Source organism: Lontra canadensis, unplaced genomic scaffold (genome assembly GCF_010015895.1).
Source record: "Lontra canadensis isolate GAN:19392208 unplaced genomic scaffold, GSC_riverotter_1.0 scaffold179, whole genome shotgun sequence".
Classification (NCBI taxonomy): Eukaryota; Metazoa; Chordata; class Mammalia; order Carnivora; family Mustelidae; genus Lontra; species Lontra canadensis.
In genome coordinates this window covers 803,713-824,721 of record NW_022631173.1, presented here as the reverse complement: position 1 = coordinate 824,721, position 21,009 = coordinate 803,713, and the positions used below count along the sequence as shown (strand labels likewise).

The following is a 21,009-nucleotide window of genomic DNA, read 5'->3' as shown; positions in this document are numbered from 1 at the left end:
GGGCCATCTGTACCCCAATGTTTATAGCAGCAATAGCCACGGCCGCCAAACTGTGGAAGGAACCAAGATGCTCTTCAATGGATGAATGGATAAGGAAGATGTGGTCCATATACACTGTAGAGTATTGTGCCTTCATCGGAAATGATGAATACCCAACTTTTGTAGCAACATGGATGGGACTGGAAGAGATTATGCTGAGTGAAATAAGTCAAGCAGAGAGAGTCAATTATACGGTTTATCTTATTTGTGGAGCATAAGAAATAACATGGAAGACATGGGGAGATGGAGAGGAGAAGGGAGTTGAGGGAAATTGGAGGGGGAGATGAACAATGAGAGACTATGGACTCTGAAAAACAATCTGAGGGTTTTAAAGGGGCGGGGGGTGGGAGGTTGGGGGAGCCTGGTAGTGGGTATTATGGAGGGCATGTATTGCATGGAGCACTGGGTGTGATGCATAAATAATGAATTCTGTTACACTGAAAAGAAATTAAATTTTAAAAAATGGGAAAAAAAAAAGAAGTACTTCTTTTGGCCATCTGTATGATTTCTCTGGAAAACTGTCTATTCAGGACCTCTGCCCATATTTTAATCAGATTGGGGTTTTGGGTGTTAAATTCTTTATATATTTTGGATATTAACTCCCTATCAAACTTATCACTCGCAAATATCTTCCCTCATTCAGTAGGTGGTCTTTTTGGTTTTTTGATTGTGTCCCTGTGCAAAAGCTTGTTATTTTGATTTCAGTACCAGTAGCTTATTTTTGCTTTTCTCTAACTTGCCTGAGGAGACATATCTAGAAAAATATTGCTACAACGAATGTCAAAGAAATTACTGCCAATGTTCTCATCTAGAATGTTTATGGTTTCAGGCCTCACATTCAGGTCCTTCATCTGTTTTGAGTTTATTATTACATATGGTATAAGAAAGTGGTCCAGTTTCATTATTTTGCATGTAGTTGTCCAGTTTTCCCAGAATGGTTTATTAAAGAAGACTGTCTTTTTCCCATCAAATATTTTTGCCTCTTTCATCATAGATTAATGGACCATGTAAGTGTGGATATTTCTGGGCTATTTTGTTCCATTGGTCTCGTAACTATTTTTGTGCCAGTACCATACAGTTTTGATTGCTATAGCTTTATAGCATATCTTGAAATCTAGGCTTGTGATACCTCCAGCTTTGCTTTTCTTTCTCAAGACTGTTTTGGCTATTTGGAGTTTTTTGTGGTTCCCTACAAATTTTAGGATTATTTGGTCTACTTCTGTGATAGATGTTATTGGTATACTGCTAGGAGTTACACTGATCCTGTAGACTGCTTTAGGTAGCTTGGACCCTTTAACAATATTAATACTTACAATAAGGAATGTGGTATATCTTTACATTTCTTTGTATCATCTTCAATTTATCAGTGTCCTACACTTTTCACAGTATAGGTATTTTGTCTTCTTGATTAACTTTATTTTTACGTATTTAATCCTTTTTGGTAAATTACAAATGGGATTGTTTCTCTTTCTGTTACTTTGTTATTACAGTTTAGAAATGCAATAGATTTCTCTCTATTAATTTTGTGTCCTATAACTATACTAAATGTACTTAGTAGTTCCAATCGTTTTTTGGTACAGCCAATAGGCTTTATATATATATATATATATATATATATATATATATATATATATATAATCATGTCCCCTGCAAATAATGAAAGTTTTTCTTCTTCCTTACTAATTTGTATGCCTTTTGATTTCTGTTTCTTGACTGACTGCTGTGGGTAGGATGTCCTGTAGTATGTTGAATCAAAGTGGTAAAAGTGAACATCCTTGTTGTGTTCCCTATCTTAAAAGAAAAGCTTTCAGGTTTTCATTGCTGAGTATTATGTTAGCTATGAATTTTTCATATATGGACTTTGTTGCATTATATTCCCTCTAAGCCCACTTTGGCAAGAGTTTTTATCATAAATGGATATTGCACTTTGTCAAATGGTTTTTCTGCATCAACTAAGATGAACACACTTTTTATCCTTCCTCTTTGTTAATGTGGTGTATCACATTGATTGATTTAAGCCTACTGAACCATCTTTGCAGTCCTCGAATAAATCGGACTTAATTGTGGTGAATGATCTTTTTAATATACTATTTATTTTGGTTTTCTAACATTTTTCTCAGGATTTTTGCATCTATGTTCATCAGAGATACTGACCAATAGTTTTTTACTTCTGTAATCTGTCTGGTTTTAATATCAGGGTAATGCTTGCCTTATGGAATGAATTTAGAAGTTTCCCTTCCTGTTCTATTTTATGGAATAGTTTCAGCAGAATAGGTATTGATTCTTAAATCTTTCATAGAATTCACCTGTTAAGCCAAATAGTCCTGAAAATTTGTTCATTGGGAATTTTTTGATTACCAATTCAATTTCATTATGAGTGATAATTCTGTTTAAATTTTCTATTTCTTCCAGATTCAGTTTTAAAGACTGTATATTTCTAGGAATTTATCTGTCCAACTTTTTGGCATATAATTTTTTATAACATTCTCATAATTCCTTAAATTTCAGTTTCTATGGATCAGTTGTTATATCTCTTCCTTCATTCTATTTTGAGTCCTCTTTTTTTTTATGATTCTGGCTAAAGATTTATGATTTTAGTTTATCCTTTCAAAGAATCAGCTCTTGGTTTCATTGATCTTTTATTTTATTGTTTTAGTGTCTATTTATTTCCACTCTAATCTTCATTACTTACTTCTTTCTACTGAATTGGAGCTTTGTTCTTTTTCTAGTTCCTTTTGGCATAAGGTTATATTGTTTGAGATTTATCTAAGATAGGTCTATATCACTACAAACTGTTTCTGCTGCACCCCAAAGATTTGAGACTGCTGTGTTTCCATATTCATTTGTCTCTATGTATTCTTTTTTTAATTTCCTTTGATTTCTTAGTTGATCCATTGGTTCTTTAGTAGCATGTTATTTATCTTCCATGTGTTTGTGTTTTATTCTACTTTGTATCTTGTAACTATTTTCTAGTTTTGCACAACTGTCGTCAGAAAAGATGCTTGATATAATTTCAATCTTCTTAAATTTATTGAGACTCGTTTTGTGCCCTAATGTGATCTATCCTGGAGAATGTTTCATGGGTCCTCAAAAAGAATATATATTCTGCTGTTTTTTTAGATGGAATGTTCTGTATATATCTGTTAAGTCTATCTAGTCTAATGTATCATTCAAAGCCACTGTTCCTTACACATTTTCTGTCTGGATAATCTATCCATTGAAGTAAATGGGGTGTTACAGTCCCCTACTATTAAACTGATAAGAACAGATACTACACTTGATCTTAGCCAAAAAGCAGAGAAGTGATTGTGACAGATAGTAGCTACACTTATGATGAGCATACGATAATGTATAAATGTGTGGAGTCATGTCCTACACTCGAAATAAATGTAATACTGTTTGTCAACTACACTCAAATAAAATTAATAAATAAAAATTTGTTTCAAAAGTACCCAACTATTACTGTATTACTATTATTCCTTCAAATAAGTTTTCTGTATCCTCCTCTCTCTCTTCTCCTTCTGGGATCCCTATAATGTGAATTTTATTATGCTTGATAATGTTGCAGACGTCTTTAACTTATTCTTATTTTGTATTATTTTTTCTTTTTGATGTTGAGTTTGGATGTTTTCCATTACCCTATCTTCCTGATCACTAATCTGTTCTTCTGCATCCTTCAATATGCTGTTGATATTCTCTAGTGTATTTTTCATTTTAGTAATTGTATTCTTGTGCTTTGAGTGTATTTTTTTTTATCCTTTAGTTGAAGTTCTGAGTTTATCCACTCTTCTCTTAAGACTGGTAAGTAGTTTTTTGAACATTACTTTGAACTTTCTTTTTAAAAGATTTTATTTGACAGAGGGAGAGAGATCACAAGTAGGCAGAGAGGCAGGCAGAGAGAGTGGGGGAAGCAGGCCCCCTGCCAAGCAGAGAGCCCAATGACGCAGGGATGTGGGGCCTAATCCCATGACCCTGAGACCATGACCAGAGCCGAAGGCAGAGGCCCAACCCACTGAGCCACCCAGGCGCCCCTACTTTGAACTTTTTTTTATCAGGCATTTTGTTTATCTCTACTTTGATTAGCTCTTTTTTCTGTGCTTCTGCCTTATTCTTTCATCTGGGACATATTCTTTTGTCTCCTCATTTTGTCTAATTCTCCATGGTTATTTCTATGCATTAGGTAGGTCAGATACATCTCCTGGTTTTGAAAGAAATAACCTATATAAAAGATGTCCTGTGGTATCCTATAGCACAATGACCCCTGGTCACCAGAACCAGGCTCCACAGGGGCATCCTCTATGCACTACGTGTTCTCTCCTGTTTTAGCTAAGCCACAATTACTGTGGGTTCTCTGGTGAGTGGAGCCAGCAATCAGACTGACTTTTCTGCAATTAGCTACTGTGACAACTGTAGGCACAAAGAAGAGAAGGGCTTGCTCCCTGCATAGCCAGCTAAGAGGCCCAGCTGCCAGAACTATGGGCATGCTCTTTTGTAGGGTTGTTTTCCCCACTCTCCAAAAGAGGAGTCACTTTGGAGGGCACCAATTCCAGCCAAGTTGCCTACCAAGTGTGACAGGCCAGGAGTCACCTTGGAGGGAACCTACAAAGGCAAGACTGGACAGCTGGGTAAGGCAGATATAAAGGAGAACACCAGTATGAAGCACATGGTGCTATCAAGGTATATGGAGTATGTTAGAACTGGCTCCCACAAGTGTAAGGTTATCCAAGCTGACATAGTGCAAGAAAAATAACGCTCACCAGCACTTTTGTTCCCCCAAAAATCTCCTACAAACCCTTACCCCTCCATCATATGTCCTAAAATTAGTCAATAAATATCCTTCACATATACCCCAAGCACTTTTCAAACTGCTGCTTCTGTGCTGTGTCTCAGTTCAAGTCATTTAGCATTCTGGCTCTTTAAGCATAGAGTTTTGGTTTCCCATAGCCCTTCCTCTAGCCCTTCTAGAGTTAAGCCCAACTGACTTTTAATCTCCTGGAATTAAGCCCCACTGATTTTCAAAGTTAGACCTTAAAGGAACTCATCTTTCCAGTGCAGGTCCTCAGGGCCAGGTATGCCCAGTGATCCCCTTGTTCCTACATGCTTGTGATGTCCCTCCTGTTTGCAGTTAGTTGCACCAGGGACTTGATTCCCAACATCTCTGTCCCTCCTATCCTTTTCAGTATGGCCTTCTCTATACACTTACCTGTGGAAGATCTGCTCTGTCAGTCTCAGGTCATTTTCAGCATTAGCTGCAGCACATGTAATTGTTGCCTCAGTGTATACATTGAGCAGAAGAGCTCAGGATCCTCCTTCTCTGCCATCTTCCCTGCACTTCATCAAGTCATGGAAAGCTTTAAATTCTATGTTAAAAGGCTTAGGCTTCATTTCATAGACAATGAACATCCCTTGAAGATTCTTATCTATTTTTTTTGTTATTGTATTCTTATCTATTCTTAATAAGCTAATGCTTTTTTTTTTTTTTGGTCCCCTCCTATTGATTTTAATTCCATGCTACTCCAGAGATTTTGCGCCTCTCTTACTTGCTCTTCTACTAAGTGACCACTCTGATATACCACCCAACCTCTTATAGCTTCCCAGATAGAATATAGTGGGCACTCAATACATTGTCTTCAAAACACTGAGTAAATGAGTGAATGATTATAAATGACTCTATGTTCTTCATTGATAAAGAACAGTCATTTTCTTTTCTTCTTCAAAATGTTGTTTTTCAAAATGATTTATAATCACTATAATTAGTAGGTCCTCTTAGGCCCTTATTTTTTAAGCTTACATGAATATTCTGCATCACATGCTATAAAATCATGGGTTTTACTTCTCTTTAATGAAGGTAGGGAAAGAAGGAGGAAGAGAGATATAAGGAGAAGGAAAAGGAGGAAGAGAAGAGAGTTAATATTGTTGACATTTATGGAGTGTCTACCACGTGTAAGGCATTCGATACATTACCTTAAATGATCTTCACAACCACTCTACAAGATTCTACATATTTTAAAATGAAAAAACAATTTAGAAAGGCTAAGTATGGTCGTTAATTTTATGTATCAATGTTGCTGGGCCATGGTGCTTAGACATGTGATCAAACGTTATTCTGGATACTTCCATGAGAGTGTTTTATGATGAAATTAACACTTAAATCAGTGGAAGTGGATTTTGTGTGTAGCAGATTGCCCTTCATAATGTGAGTGGGCTTCATCCAATCAGGTGAAAGCCTGAATACAACAAAACACTGACCTATCCCAAGCAAGAAGAATTTCTACCAAGACAGTCTTCTAACTTGAATTGCAGCATCAGTTCTCTAGATTTTTCCACCTGACAACATTCAAACTTAAATTGCAGTACAGGTTCTCCCCTGGGTCTCCAGCCTCCCACTCTACCCTGCAGATTTTGGACTTGCCAGCCTCCATAATTTCGTAAGCCAAATTCCTTAAAATAAATCTCTTTATTACATAAAGATAGATCTATATACATACGTACACATACATACATACATACTTTCTGTTTCTCTGGAGAACCCTTAGTACAACACTAAGTAACTCAAACCCAGGTAGTAAATACTAAAACCAGAACTCACAACCAGATCTGTCTGTTTCTAAACCTAAGACTCCACTAGCTATATGATTTCTCATAAAATATCCTTAAGCATTAAGTATTAAAAATGAAGCCTACATTTATGTACATTTTTAAACTATTTCAACATCTTTTCCTACAAATTTAGAGATAAAAAAGCTATTTCCTTCCTTTGTTGGCACATTCTTCAGAAATAATTGTGAAAATAGATAAAAGATATAACAACCTTTTGTAATTTAAGTTTAACATACAAGAAAATTTTTTAAAAACACCCAAAACATATTGAGAAGAAATTAACCAGTATGGATATGAGCATTTGCCTCTAAATGTTGCGATAAAATCTGTCCTATGAGATATTTCTTCCAACACATTTGTTTTAAACAAGAATGTTCTGCTATATTTAAGGGACACTTAAAATACAAATGTTCTGTGACTGATGTGTAAATTATGAATAGAGTGACAAATGAAGACCAAGACAAGGCACTGATTCAGGTTAATACATCTATCCTTGGCTCCTTTAGAATATCCTATATAAATGTGAGTTAATGATAAAGTAAAGAACCATACTAGGTTTCCAATTACCTCATCTATAGTAACTCTACCCCTGTAGAGACAAGGACAGAGGTAGGAGAACAGAAGGCTATAGAAAAATGTCTCATTCATCCAAATGAAAATGAAGATTTTTAGTTGACTAGAAACTTACCCAACATTTTATACCTACCCTTTTATTTTTAAGGAACTGCCATTTATTCATTCACTCATGGATGTTTTAAGTGCCTATTAAAAGCTAGCCATTGTAAGCAAGGAAAAAAATCACTGTTCCTGCCCTCAAAGAGCTGATGTTTGCAGACAACAATAAAAATCTATGTTCCATGGGTTGCCTCTTTGTTTTCTTGACTCTTTCCTTTGCTGTGCAGAAGCTTTTGATTTTGATGAAGTCCCAAAAGTTCATTTTCGCTTTTGTTTCCTTTGCCTTTGGAGACATATCTTGAAAGAAGTTGCTGTGGCTGATATCGAACAGATTACTGCCTATGTTCTCCTCTAGGATTCTGATGGATTCCTGTCTCACGTTGAGGTCTTTTATCCATTTTGAGTTTATCTTTGTGTACGGTGTAAGAGAATGGTCGAGTTTCATTCTTCTACATATAGCTACCCAGTTTTCCCAGCACCATTTATTGAAGAGACTGTCTTTTTTCCACTGTATATTTTTTCCTGTTTTGTCGAAGATTAACTGACCACAGAGTTGAGGGTCCATACCTGGGCTCTCTACTCTGTTCCACTGGTCTACGTGTCTGTTTTTATGCCAGTACCATGCTGTCTTGGTGATCCCAGCTTTGTAATAAAGCTTGAAATCAGGTAACGTGATGCCCCCAGTTTTATTTTTGTTTTTCAGCATTTCCTTAGCGATTCGGGGTCTCTTCTGATTCCATACAAATTTTAGGATTATTTGCTCCAGCTCTTTGAAGAATACCAGTGGAACTTTGATTGGAATGGCATTAAAAGTATAGATTGCTCTAGGCAGTATAGACATTTTAACAATGTTTATTCTTCCGATCCAAGAGCATGGAATGGTCTTCCATCTTTTTGTGTCTTCTTCAATTTCTTTCATGAGTGTTCTGTAGTTCCTCGAGTACAGATCCTTTACCTCTTTGGTTAGGTTTATTCCCAGGTATCTTATGATTCTTGGTGCTATAGTAAATGGAATCGATTCTCTAATTTCCCTTTCTGTATTTTCATTGTTAGTGTATAAGAAAGCCACTGATTTCTGTACATTGACTTTGTATCCTGCCACGTTACTGAATTGCTGTATGAGTTCTAGTAGTTTGGGGGTGGAGTCTTTTGGGTTTTCCATATAAAGAATCATGCCATCTGCGAAGAGAGAGCGTTTGACTTCTTCATTGCCAATTTGGATACCTTTTATTTCTCTTTGTTGTCTGATTGCTGTTGCTAGGACTTCTAATACTATGTTGAACAAGAGTGGTGAGAGTGGGCATCCTTGTCGTGTTCCTGATCTCAACGGGAAGGCTGCAAGCTTTTTCCATAAAAGAAATATCAAAAAGTTGTAACTGGAAATTAGAAGAAGGAAGCATCATACAAGGCTGGAGCATTATAAAAAACTGCATGAGAAAGGTAACTTCAAATGCAGGCCTTTGAGGAGGATCTGTTTTCAATAAAAGTGTGAAAAAATACTCCCAAGGAGAATATCATATAAAGTGAAAACTAACAATTTAATACTGGGTAACAGGATAAAAATAAAAATGTATACAGGAGAAGGAGGAACATACAGGTAGGGCATGCATTCACAACAAGAGTGGTACTTAGGGAACCAAGGAAATTTTAGGTATTAAATGATTTGTGGCCCTTTGAAAGCCCACAGTACATAAGCAGATATATACTGTACCTGTAGAATTAAAATTTTGTAGAGGTGTGGGGATTAGAAAAATAAATATCTAAAAAAGCTCCTTAGCAAAGTGATAGTGGGGAAAAAAAAGAAAATCTGAAGTAAAATAATAGGGTTTAATGAGTGATTGATTGGGATGGCTAAAAAAAGTCAAAGGAGCTCTTCTGTTTTGAACTTAGAACATGGTAAGTTTGGTTTGGGGAATAACCACTTTAAAAAATCAATGAGACAACTTGCTAGAGACATAATCATATAGATTAAAAAATGGGATTGGTGCTTTGAAAAGAGTTCAAGACTGAGGATATTTTCCAAGGCAATGCTCTTCAATATTTAGTTTGCTGGTCTGCAAACTGCTTAATATAGATTACACATGAAACAAGTACAGTATGATATTTTTATAGCCATTTGACATCCAAATTCGTAACTGGTGTCCTACCTAGTTTACAGAGTATAAACCAGCTTGGATGTTAGCAAATTCATTAAATGAATTGCATGTGGCATGAGCTTCATATGAGTCATACAAAGCAGGACAATATATAAAGCCATGATATTGGAAATTTAAAAAAAAAATCTTGAGCACACATAGTTTTGAGAAGCATTGTACCTTTGTACATTGTATAATACTTATGTGCTCATAATCATATAAAGATTATGACTTAATAAAAGTATATTCCACAGCTTCTAAGACTGCAGGGAAACTTGTAAAATGGCTAACAAAAAGTAAGTACTCAAGAAATTAAGCACTCTAATTTTTAGGCAAATTTTTACTAAATGTATATAAGTGCATTTTATTGGAAGAGAATACATAGTTTTCATTAGATTCTCAAAAATGCCTATGACCTAGAAAAGGCTAATAATCACTGCAGGACTAATTACTACTATTATCTCTGTACCCACAGGATCTGCCACATAATTCATCCATATTTTTGACAAATAGTTATTGAATGCGTACTATTCATCAGGCTCTGGTGATAAAGCAAATAGACAAAGTAATTATTCTTATTGTAGGGGAGGCAGATAAATAAACAAGTAAATGAACAAGCAGACAATAAAAGAAGGATGAAAGTATGAATACCCAACATGTGTGTCAACATAGATGGGACTGGAGGAGATTATGCTGAGTGAAATAAGTCAAGCAGAGAAAGTCAATTATCATATCATTTCACTTACTTGGGGGACCATAAGGAATAACATGGAGGACATTAGGAGAAGGAAAGGTAAAGTGAATTGGGGGAAATCTGAGGGGGAGACAAAGCATGAGAGACTGCGGACTCTGAGAAACAAACCGAGGGTCTTGGAAGGAAGGGGGGATGAGGAGGATAGGTGAGCCTGGGGGTGAGTATTAAGGAAGGCACGTATTACATGGAGCACTGGATATGGTGCATAAACAATGAATTTTGGAACACTGAAAAAAAATAAAATTAAGAGGCTTAAAAAAAAAGAAAAAAAAAAGCAGGATGATATGACAAAGTGACAGGGTAGCTACTGTAGACTGGCTATTCAGAGAAGGCCTCTCCAAGGAAGCAATATGTAGCTGAGATCTTAATGTCAGACCAAATATGTTGGTGGAGGGGTTGCAGGATCAGTATTTCAGGAGGAAGAAATGTCTGGACCAAACAGCCTAAAGCAGTAACAAACCTGGCCTGCTCCATGAACAGGCAGAAAATCACTGTGGCTAAACATTATAAGGAAGAATGTAAAATGAAAACAGCATAAGATGGTCAGAAAAGTAGTCAAGGTCCAGATCATGTACTGCTTGGCAGCTAGCATGAGGAGTCTAGATTTTATTCTAATTCTGATGGAAAGACAATGCAGTAATTTAAATAGGACAGGAATATGCTTGGATTTGAGTTTTAAAAGAATCACTCTAGATGCTAAGAATGGATAATGGGAGTGGGGAGCATGTAGGAAAGAAATAAGAGGAATGGTAGTTCTGACAGATGTTGATGGTTTGAATGAGGAAGGCATATACAAAGAAATTAATGGATTCAGAATATTTAATGAGCATAATAATAATTCTCAGGGGATGGACTGATGATGAATTATTAGATATAATACTCAAGATTTATAAAAATTACTTTAAAAAAGGAGATCTAAACCATGGAGAATGCCTTAAGGGTCACATGTGGATGAAAATAAGACTGGTCAGTCAGGAAGGGAGGTGAATAAGGACAACAGAGTCAATGCTGCCAGGGAAAAAGAGTGTCAAAAAATACATGTGATCATTAGAAATGTCATATGCTACAGAGGAATCAAGAGTTAAAACAAGACCACCAAATTACATGACTAATGTCTCTGGCAACCTTTCAGAGAACTATCTTGCTGGAACAGTGAGAATACAAACTAGGCTGAAAGGATAAAAATGTAATAGGTATATAGAGAGGTTTCTATTTTTACTGGAATTTGTTCTATTTTTTTAAAAAGATTTTATTTATTTATTTGACAGACAGAGATCACAAGTAGGCAGAGAGGCAGGCAGAGAGAGAGGAGGAAGCACCCTCCCCATCGAGCAGAGAGCCCAATGCAGGGCTCGACCCCAGGACCTTGCCGTCATGAACTCAGCCGAAGGCAGAGGCTTAACCCACTGAGCCACCCAGGCGCCCCTGGAACTTGTTCTAAGTTCTTGTACATCATTTAATATTACCACAATGATAAAGAATAGATCTATTAAAGGTTATATGCTTAAATTTTATTATTTACTTTTATATTTTCTGCCGCGTCCCTTCTGTTAGTTTGTCAACATTGATTTCTCACAGAAGAGCATTCCTATCTCCTGAGGTTCCACCCTACCTACAAATTTCCTGAGCTAAAAACCCATTATTATCAAAAATAGTTAAAACTGTCTAAATAATAAGAAATAAATGCTAAGTATCTCCTCCGAGAAGTAAGGTGCATGAACTTTAAAGCTTGTATTTTACAATTATATTGGCTATTCAAAAGTTTCCCACCATCTGAACCCAAGTTCTCAGCAATAGTCCCAAAAAAAGATTCTGGATAAGTGATTGTTTTCTATAAATCATTACAGTCATGCTAAATTCCTCAACTTTGCATTTCATAATTTGAGGTCAATAGTCATGAAAATATAATAAATCCATGTATAACTAATTTCATCCAGTAATTTCTACTCATTCTCACACTAATTCTTTCAATAAATATTTATTAGCACCTATCATGTGCCAGGCATTGCTCTAGGAAGCAAGGAATGAAAGAAAAATCCTACCTTCATAGAGTTTATATTCTAATGGAGGAGACAGACAATAAAAAGTAAATAAATAAGTAAAATTAATATTATATTAATATTAAATAGTGGTAAGTGCTAAGAAGCAAAAAAAAAAAAAAAAGCAGAGAGGGCATTAGGAAATGACAGGGAATAAGAGTTGAATTTCACACAGGGTCACAAAGACATCTGAGTAAAAAAGTGAAATGGGGAAAAAACCATGCTTTCTGAAAGAACATTCCAGATAGTGTATGAAAGTGCATATCCTATGTTACCTCCTCTAAAATGTCTTCCCCAATAATCTCCCACCCTCACCACATACCATCCCACACCATCTATATACATAAAAATGAATCATTTCCCTTTCTGATCTTCCTTCATATTTCAGTACTGGTCACTTATCTGTGAGGCTTTTGGCAATACCAACTCATACAACAATGCTGTAAGAAAAATATTGTCATGCCTGTTTTAAAGATGTACTGAGGCCCTGCTCAAAGTACAGCATTAGTGAATGGCAAAGCTAAGGTTTAATGCCTCCTATTCTACAGAACTATCTCTCTGACTACAATGCTTCCTGCCTCTTATTTTCAATAGCAGGCAATAAAAGCAGAAAGAGGAATTTTTACTTATTCAAAAAGCTCAGTCTTCTCTAAAAGAAAAAGAATTTTAAAATAAGCAATAATTTCCCAAAATAAAATGCAAACTCAGAGAGTAAAGTGAAATCACATGGGTACATTTTTTTTTCAAGACTTTATTTATTTATTTGAGAAAGAAAGCGCATGCATGAGCAAGCACTGGGGCAAGGGTGGAGTGTGGAGAGCAGAGGGAGAGGGAGAAGCAGACTCTCTTTTGAGCAGGAAGCCCTATGTGGGACTCAAACCCAGGACCCCAGGATCATGAACTGAGCTGAAAGGCAGACGATTAACCAACTCAGCTACCTAGGCACCCACATGGGTACATTTAAAAAACCAAACAAGGGTTCAGGAGTCAAGATGGCGGAGAAGTAGCAGACTGAGACTACGTCAGGTAGCAGGAGATCAGCTAAATAGCTTATCTAAAGATTGCAAACACCTACAAATCCAACGGGAGATTGAAGAGAAGAAGAACAGCAATTCTAGAAACAGAAAATCAACCACTTTCTGGAAGGTAGGACTGGCAGAGAAGTGAATACAAAGCGATAGGAAGACAAACCGCGGGGGGAGGGGCTGGCACCCAGCAAGCGGTGGAGCAATGGAGCACTAAATCAGGACTTTTAAAAATCTGTTCTGTTGAGGGACATCGCTCAACAGGCTAAACCGGGGTGAAGCCCACGCGGGGTCAGTGTGGCCTCAGGTCCTGCAGGGTCACAGAAAGATCAGGGGTGTCTGAGTGTCGCAGGGCTTACAGGTATCAGAAAGGGGAAGCCGGCTACAGAGACAGAGCCGAGGAGTGAGCTCTCAGCTCGGGGTTACCTTGAACCGGTCGCAGGCTGGGTGAGCTCGGAGGGTAGCTGGAGGCAAGGGAGATGCGAGTAATTGGGTGCTAGTCTCTGAGAGCGCACTGAGGAGTGGGGCCCCGAGCTCTCGGCTCCTCCGGGACAGAGAATGGGAGGCTGCCATTTTCATTCCCGACCTCTGGAACTCTACGGAAAGCATTCAGAGAAAAAAAGCTCCTGAAAGCAAACCTGAGCTGATTACTCAGCCCGCCCAATGATAAGGGCTGTGCAATTCCGCCTGGGGCAAAGACACTTGAGAATCACTACAACAAGCCCCTTCCCCAGAAGATCAACAAGAAATCCAGCCAGGACCAAGTTCACCTACCAGGAGTGCAGGTTCAATACCAAGGAGAACAACGGAATTCCAGAGTAAGAGAAAGCAAAGCACGGAACTCATGGCTTTCTCCCCATGATTCTTTAGACTTGCAGTTAATTTAATTTTTTTTTTCAATTTTTTTTTCTTCTTCTGCTAAATTTTTAACTTTTACCTTTTTCTTTTTTAACTTTTTTTTTAAGATTTTTATTTATTTGATAGATCACAAGTAGGCAGAGAGGCAGGCAGAGAGACAGGAGGAGGAGGCAGGCTCCCTGCTGAGCAGAGAGCCCGATGTGAGTCTTGATCCCAGGACCCTGAGATCATGACCTGAGCCGAAGGCAGAGGCTTTAACCACTGAGCCACCCAGGCGCTCCTCTTTTTTAATGTTTTTTAACTAGTTTATCTAATATATATATTTTTGTTTCTTTTTTATATTTTTTTCTTTATTCGTTTTCTTTTTTTAATTGTTTCTTCTTTTTTTTTTCTGAACCTCTTTTTAACCCCTTTCTCGCCCTCACGAGTTGGGATCTCTTCTGATTTGGTTAAAGCATATTTTCCTGGGGTCTTTGCCACACTTTTAGTATTTTACTTGCTCCTTCATATACTCTTATCTGGACAACATGACAAGGTGGAAAAATTCACCACAAAAAAAAAAAAAAAGAACAAGAGGCAGTACCGAAGGCTAGGGACCTTATCAATACAGACATTGGTAATATGTCAGATCTAGAGTTCAGAATGATGATTCTCAAGATTTTAGGCAGGCTCAAAAAAGGCCTGGAAGATATTAGAGAAACCCTCTCCAGATAGATAAAAGCCCTTTCTGGAGAAATAAAAGAACTAAAATATAACCAAGTTGAAATAAAAAAAGCTATTAATGAGGTGCAATGAAAAATGGAGGCTCTCACTGCTAGGATAAATGAGGCAGAAGAAAGAATTAGCGATATAGAAGACCAAATGACAGAGAATAAAGAAGCTGAGCAAAAGAGGGACAAACAGCTACTGGACCATGAGGGGAGAATTCGAGAGATAAGTGACACCATAAGACGAAACAACATTAGAATAATTGGGATTCCAGAAGAAGCAGAAAGAGAGAGGGGAGCAGAAGGTATATTGGAGAGAATTATTGGAGAGAATTTCCCCAATATGGCAAAGGGAACAAGCCTCAAAATCCAGGAGGTTCAGAGAACCCGCCTCAAAATCAATAAGAATAGGTCCACGCCCCGTCACCTAATAGTAAAATTTACAAGTCTTAGTGACAAAGAGAAAATCCTGAAAGCAGCCCGGGAAAAGAAGTCTGTAACATACAATGGTAAAAATATTAGATTGGCAGCAGACTTATCCACAGACCGGGCAGGCCAGAAAGAGCTGGCATGATATATTCAGAGCACTAAACGAGAAAAACATGCAGCCAAGAATACTCTATCCAGCTAGGCTATCATTGAAAATAGAAGGAAAGATTAAAAGCTTCCAGGACAAACAAAAACTGAAAGAATATGCAAACACCAAACCAGCTCTACAGGAAATATTGAAAGGGGTTCTCTAAGCAAAGAGAGAGCCTAAAAGTAGTAGACCAGAAAGGAACAGAGACAATATACAATACCAGTCACCTTACAGGCAATACAATGGCACTAAATTCATATCTCTCAATCGTTACACTGAATGTTAATGGGCTAAATGCCACAATCAAAAGACACAGGGTATCAGAATGGATAAAAAAATAAAACCCATCTATATGTTGCCTACAAGAAAATCATTTTAGACCCAAAGACACCAACAGATTTAAAGTGAGGGGGTGGAAAAGAATTTACCATGCTAATGGACATCAGAAGAAAGCAAGGGTGGCAATCCTTACATCAGATCAATTAGATTTTAAACTAAAGACTATAATAAGAGATGAGGAAGGACACTATATCATACTCAAAGGATCTGTCCAACAAGAAGATCTAACAATTTTAAATATCTATGCCCCTAACGTGGGAGAAGCCAACTATATAAACCAATTAATAACAAAATCAAAGAAACACATCGACAATCATACAATAATAGTAGGGGACTTTAACACTCCCCTCACTGAATTGGACAGATCATCCAAGCAAAAGATCAACAAGGAAATAAAGGCCTTAAATGACACACTGGACCGGATGGACATCACAGATGTATTCAGAACATTTCATCCCAAAGCAACAGAGTACACATTCTTCTCTAGTGCACATGGAACATTCTCCAGAATAGATCACATCCTCGGTCCTAAATCAGGTCTCAACCGGTATCAAAAGATTGGGATCATTCCCTGCATATGTTCAGACCACAACGCTCTGAAGAGAGAACTCAATCACAAGAGGAAATTTGGAAAGAACCCAAATACATGGAGACTAAACAGCATCCTTCTAAAGAATGAATGGGTCAACCAGGAAATTAAAGAAGAATTGAAAAACATCATGGAAACAAATGATACTGAAAACACAACGTTTCAAACTCTGTGGGACACAGCAAAGGCAGTCCCGAGAGGAAAATATATAGCGGTACAAGCCTTTCTCAAGAAACAAGAAAGGTCTCAGCTACACAACCTAACCCTACACCTAAAGGAGCTGGAGAAAGAAAAAGAAAAAAACCCTAAACCCAGCAGGAGAAGAGAAATCATAAAGATCAGAGCAGAAATCAATGAAATAGAAACCAAAAAAACAATAGAACAAATCAATGAAACTAGGAGCTGGTTCTTTGAAAGAATTAATAAGATTGTTAAACCCCTGGCCAGACTTATCAAAAAGAAAAGAGAAAGGACCCAAATAAATAAAATCATGAATGAAAGAGGAGAGATCACAACTAACACCAAAGAAATACAGACAATTATAAGAACATATTATGAGCAACTCTACGCCAACAAATTTGACAATCTGGAAGAAATGGATGCATTCCTAGAGACATATAAACTACCACAACTGAACCAGGAAGAAAGAGAAAACCTGAACAGACCCAGAACGAGTAAGGAGATTGAAACAGTCATCAAAAATCTCCAAACAAACAAAAGCCCAGGGCCAGATGGCTTCCCCGGGGAATTCTACCAAACATTTAAAGAAGAATTAATTCCTATTCTCCTGAAACTGTTCCAAAAAATGGAAATGGAAGGAAAACTTCCAAACTCATTTTATGAGGCCAGCATCACCTTGATCCCAAAACCAGACAAGGATCCCATCAAAAAAGAGAACTACAGACCAATATCCTTGATGAACACAGAGGCAAAAATTCTCACCAAAATACTAGCCAATAGGATGCAACAGTACATTAAAAGGATTATTCACCACGACCAAGTGGGATTTATTCCAGGGCTGCAAGGTTGGTTCAACATCCGCAAATCAATCAATGTGATACAACACATTAATAAAAGAAAGAACAAGAACCATATGATACTCTCAATAGATGCTGAAAAAGCACTTGACAAAGTACAGCATCCGTTCCTGATCAAAACTCTTCAAAGTGTAGGGGTAGAGGGCACATACCTCAATATTATCAAAGCCATCTATGAAAAACCCACCGCAAATATCATTCTCAATGGAGAAAAACTGAAAGCTTTTCCGCTAAGGTCAGGAACACGGCAGGGATGTCCATTATCACCACTGCTATTCAACATAGTACTAGAAGTCCTAGCCTCAGCAATCAGACAACAAAAGGAAATTAAAAGCATCCAAATCAGCAAAGGAGAAGTCAAACTATCACTCTTCACAGACAATAGGATACTATATGTGGAAAACCCAAAAGACTCCACTCCAAAACTGCTAGAACTTGTACAGGAATTCAGTAAAGTGTCAGGATATAAAATCAATGCACAGAAATCAGTTGCATTTCTCTACACCAACAACAAGACAGAAGAAAGAGAAATTAAGGAGTCAATCCCATTCACAACTGCACCCAAAACTATAAGATACCTAGGAATAAACCTAACCAAAGAGGCTAAGAATCTATACTCAGAAAACTATAAAGTACTCATGAAAGAAACTGAGGAAGACACAAAGAAATGGAAAAATGTTCCATGCTCCTGGATTGGAAGAACAAATATTGTGAAAATGTCTATGCTACCTAAAGCAATCTACACATTTAATGCAATTCCTATCAAAATTCCATCCATTTTTTTCAAAGAAATGGAACAAATAATCCTAAAATTTATCTGGAACCAGAAAAGACCTCGAATAGCCAAAGGAATATTGAAAAAGAAAGCCAAAGTGGGTGGCATCACAATCCCGGGCTTCAAGCTCTACTACAAAGCTGTCATCATCAAGACAGCATGGTACTGGCACAAAAACAGACACATAGATCAATGGAACAGAATAGAGAGCCCAGAAATAGACCCTCAACTCTATGGTCAACTAATCTGCGACAAAGCAGGAAAGAATGTCCAATGGAAAAAGACAGCCTCTTCAACAAATGGTGTTGGGAAAATTGGACAGCCACATGCAGAAAAATGAAATTGGACCATTTCCTTACACCACACACGAGAATAGACTCAAAATGGATGAAGGACCTCAATGTGAGAAAGGAATCCATCAAAATCCTTGAGGAGAACACAGGCAGCAACCTCTTCGACCTCAGCCGCAGCAACATCTTCCTAGGAACATCGCCAAAGGCAAGGGAAGCAAGGGCAAAAATGAACTATTGGGATTTTATCAAGATCAAAAGCTTTTGCACAGCAAAGGAAACAGTTAACAAAACCAAAAGACAACTGACAGAATGGGAGAAGATATTTGCAAATGACATATCAGATAAAGGCCTAGTGTCCAAAATCTATAAAGAACTTAACAAACTCAACACCCAAAGAACAAATAATCCAATCAAGAAATGGGCAGAAGACATGAACAGACATTTCTACAAAGAAGACATCCAGATGGCCAACAGACACATGAAAACGTGCTCCATATCACTCGGCATCAGGGAAATACAAATCAAAACCACAATGAGATACCACCTCACACCAGTCAGAATGGCTAAAATTAACAAGTCAGGAAATGACAGATGCTGGCGAGGATGCGGAGAAAGGGGAACCCTCCTACACTGTTGGTGGGAATGCAAGCTGGTGCAACCACTCTGGAAAACAGCATGGAGGTTCCTCAAAATGTGAAAATAGAACTACCCTATGACCCAGCAATTGCACTACTGGGTATTTACCCTAAAGATACAAACGTAGTGATCCGAAGGGGCAAGGGCACCTGAATGTTTATAGCAGCAATGTCTACAATAGCCAAACTATGGAAAGAACCTAGATGTCCATCAACAGATGAATGGATAAAGAAGATGTGGTACATATACACAATTTTATACTATGCATCCATCAAAAGAAATGAAATCTTGCCATTTGCGACGACGTGGATGGAACTAGAGGGTATCATGCTTAGCGAAATAAGTCAATTGGAGAAAGACAACTATCCTATGATCTCCCTGATATGAGGGAGAGGAGATGCAACATGGGGGGCTTAAAGGGGTAGGAGAAGAGTAAATGAAACAAGCTGGGATTGGGAGGGAGACAAATCAGAAGTGACTCTTAATCTCACAAAACACACTGAGGGTTGATGGGGAGAGGGGGGTTGGGTGAAGGGGGGTGGGGTTATGGACACTGGGGAGGGTATTCCCTATGGTGAGTGCTGTGAAATGTGTAAACCTGGCGATTCACAGACCTATACCCCTGGGGATGAAAATATATTATATGTTTATAAAAAATAAAATAAAATTTAAAAAATAAGATATTTTCTAGACACCAAGTACATCCCAGAAAAGGCAATAATGCAAAATTCAAGAAAAGTACAAGAAATTGTTCTTTATTATGTGGACAGTGTTCAGATCTGAACGGAAGAACAATGCTATCTATACTACTAATTATGGGTTGAATTACGTGCCCCCAAAATGCATATTAAAGTCGTAACACCCAATACCTCAGGATGTGACTCTACTCGGAAACAGCATCTCTACAAAGGTAATCAAGTTAAAATGTGGTCATTAGAGTGGCCCCTGATCCAGTAAGACTGGCAGCCTCATAAAGAGGGAATATTTAGAGAAAGTCATGCATTCAGGGAGAATGCCAAGTGAAGATGAAGGCAGGGATCAGGGCGACGATTCTATAAACCAAAGAATACCAAAAACTGCTAGCAAATCACCAGAAGCTAGACAAAACACATGGATTATATTATTCACAACCCTTAGAAAGATCCAAACCTGCTGACACCTTGATCTCAGATTTCCAGAACTATGAGGTAATGAATTTCTGTTGTTTAAGCCACACAGTTGGTGGTACTTTGTTATGGTAGTCCTATAAACCAGCAGCAAAATCTTACATAAACAAGCTTTCAATTGTTGATAAACAACCAATGTTCTTAGGGTTCAGAGAAGTGTCACATAATTGACACTCCATGTCCTTCCAACCAATGACACACACACATGCATGCACACACACATTATGAAAACCTAAAATCATTAACAATTATTTATAAAACAAAATTATATTTACCTCCTTCATTAAAATTTTCAATGTATTCTGAATATGTACTATGTGCCATTTAGAGTATAAGGTTCAGGGCAGAAAAAAGTTAACAAGATCCAATCCCTACTGGATGGGAATTTGTAATCAAGTTTCAATCTTCCCATTCAGAATACCCACAGCACTTGATGATTGTGATGCAATATTACTTTTCCTGTTTGGTTAGTGTTCAACTGAATCTGCTCCCTAATAATTTCTTCATAGAAGACCTCCTCTCTGACAAGGACTAAGTTCTGTGAGCATGTCACATAGATACAGGTACATGATAAACATTCAATAATTAATGATTTATCAAAAAGTCAAATTATATCTGTTTTATCCCAAAAGAAATAATATCTGAAAAGTCATTTTATAAAATATAAATGCTCATTAGTATTACCATTATACCACTAAATAATCACTTATAGCAATAAAAACATAGCATTTCATTTTCAAGTATTTCCAAGATAATTCTTTA

The 21,009-nt window shown here is 37.4% G+C and overlaps 1 protein-coding gene and 1 pseudogene across 3 annotated transcripts in view; both read right to left on the bottom strand.

Moving 5' to 3' along the window:
- The window catches only part of AGBL4 (ATP/GTP binding protein like 4), a 1,476,328-nt gene that overhangs the window by 1,298,902 nt on the left and 156,417 nt on the right, over positions 1–21,009 (bottom strand). The gene's annotated exons all lie outside the window — the stretch shown is intronic.
- LOC116860593 lies at positions 3,245–3,346 on the bottom strand (annotated as a pseudogene).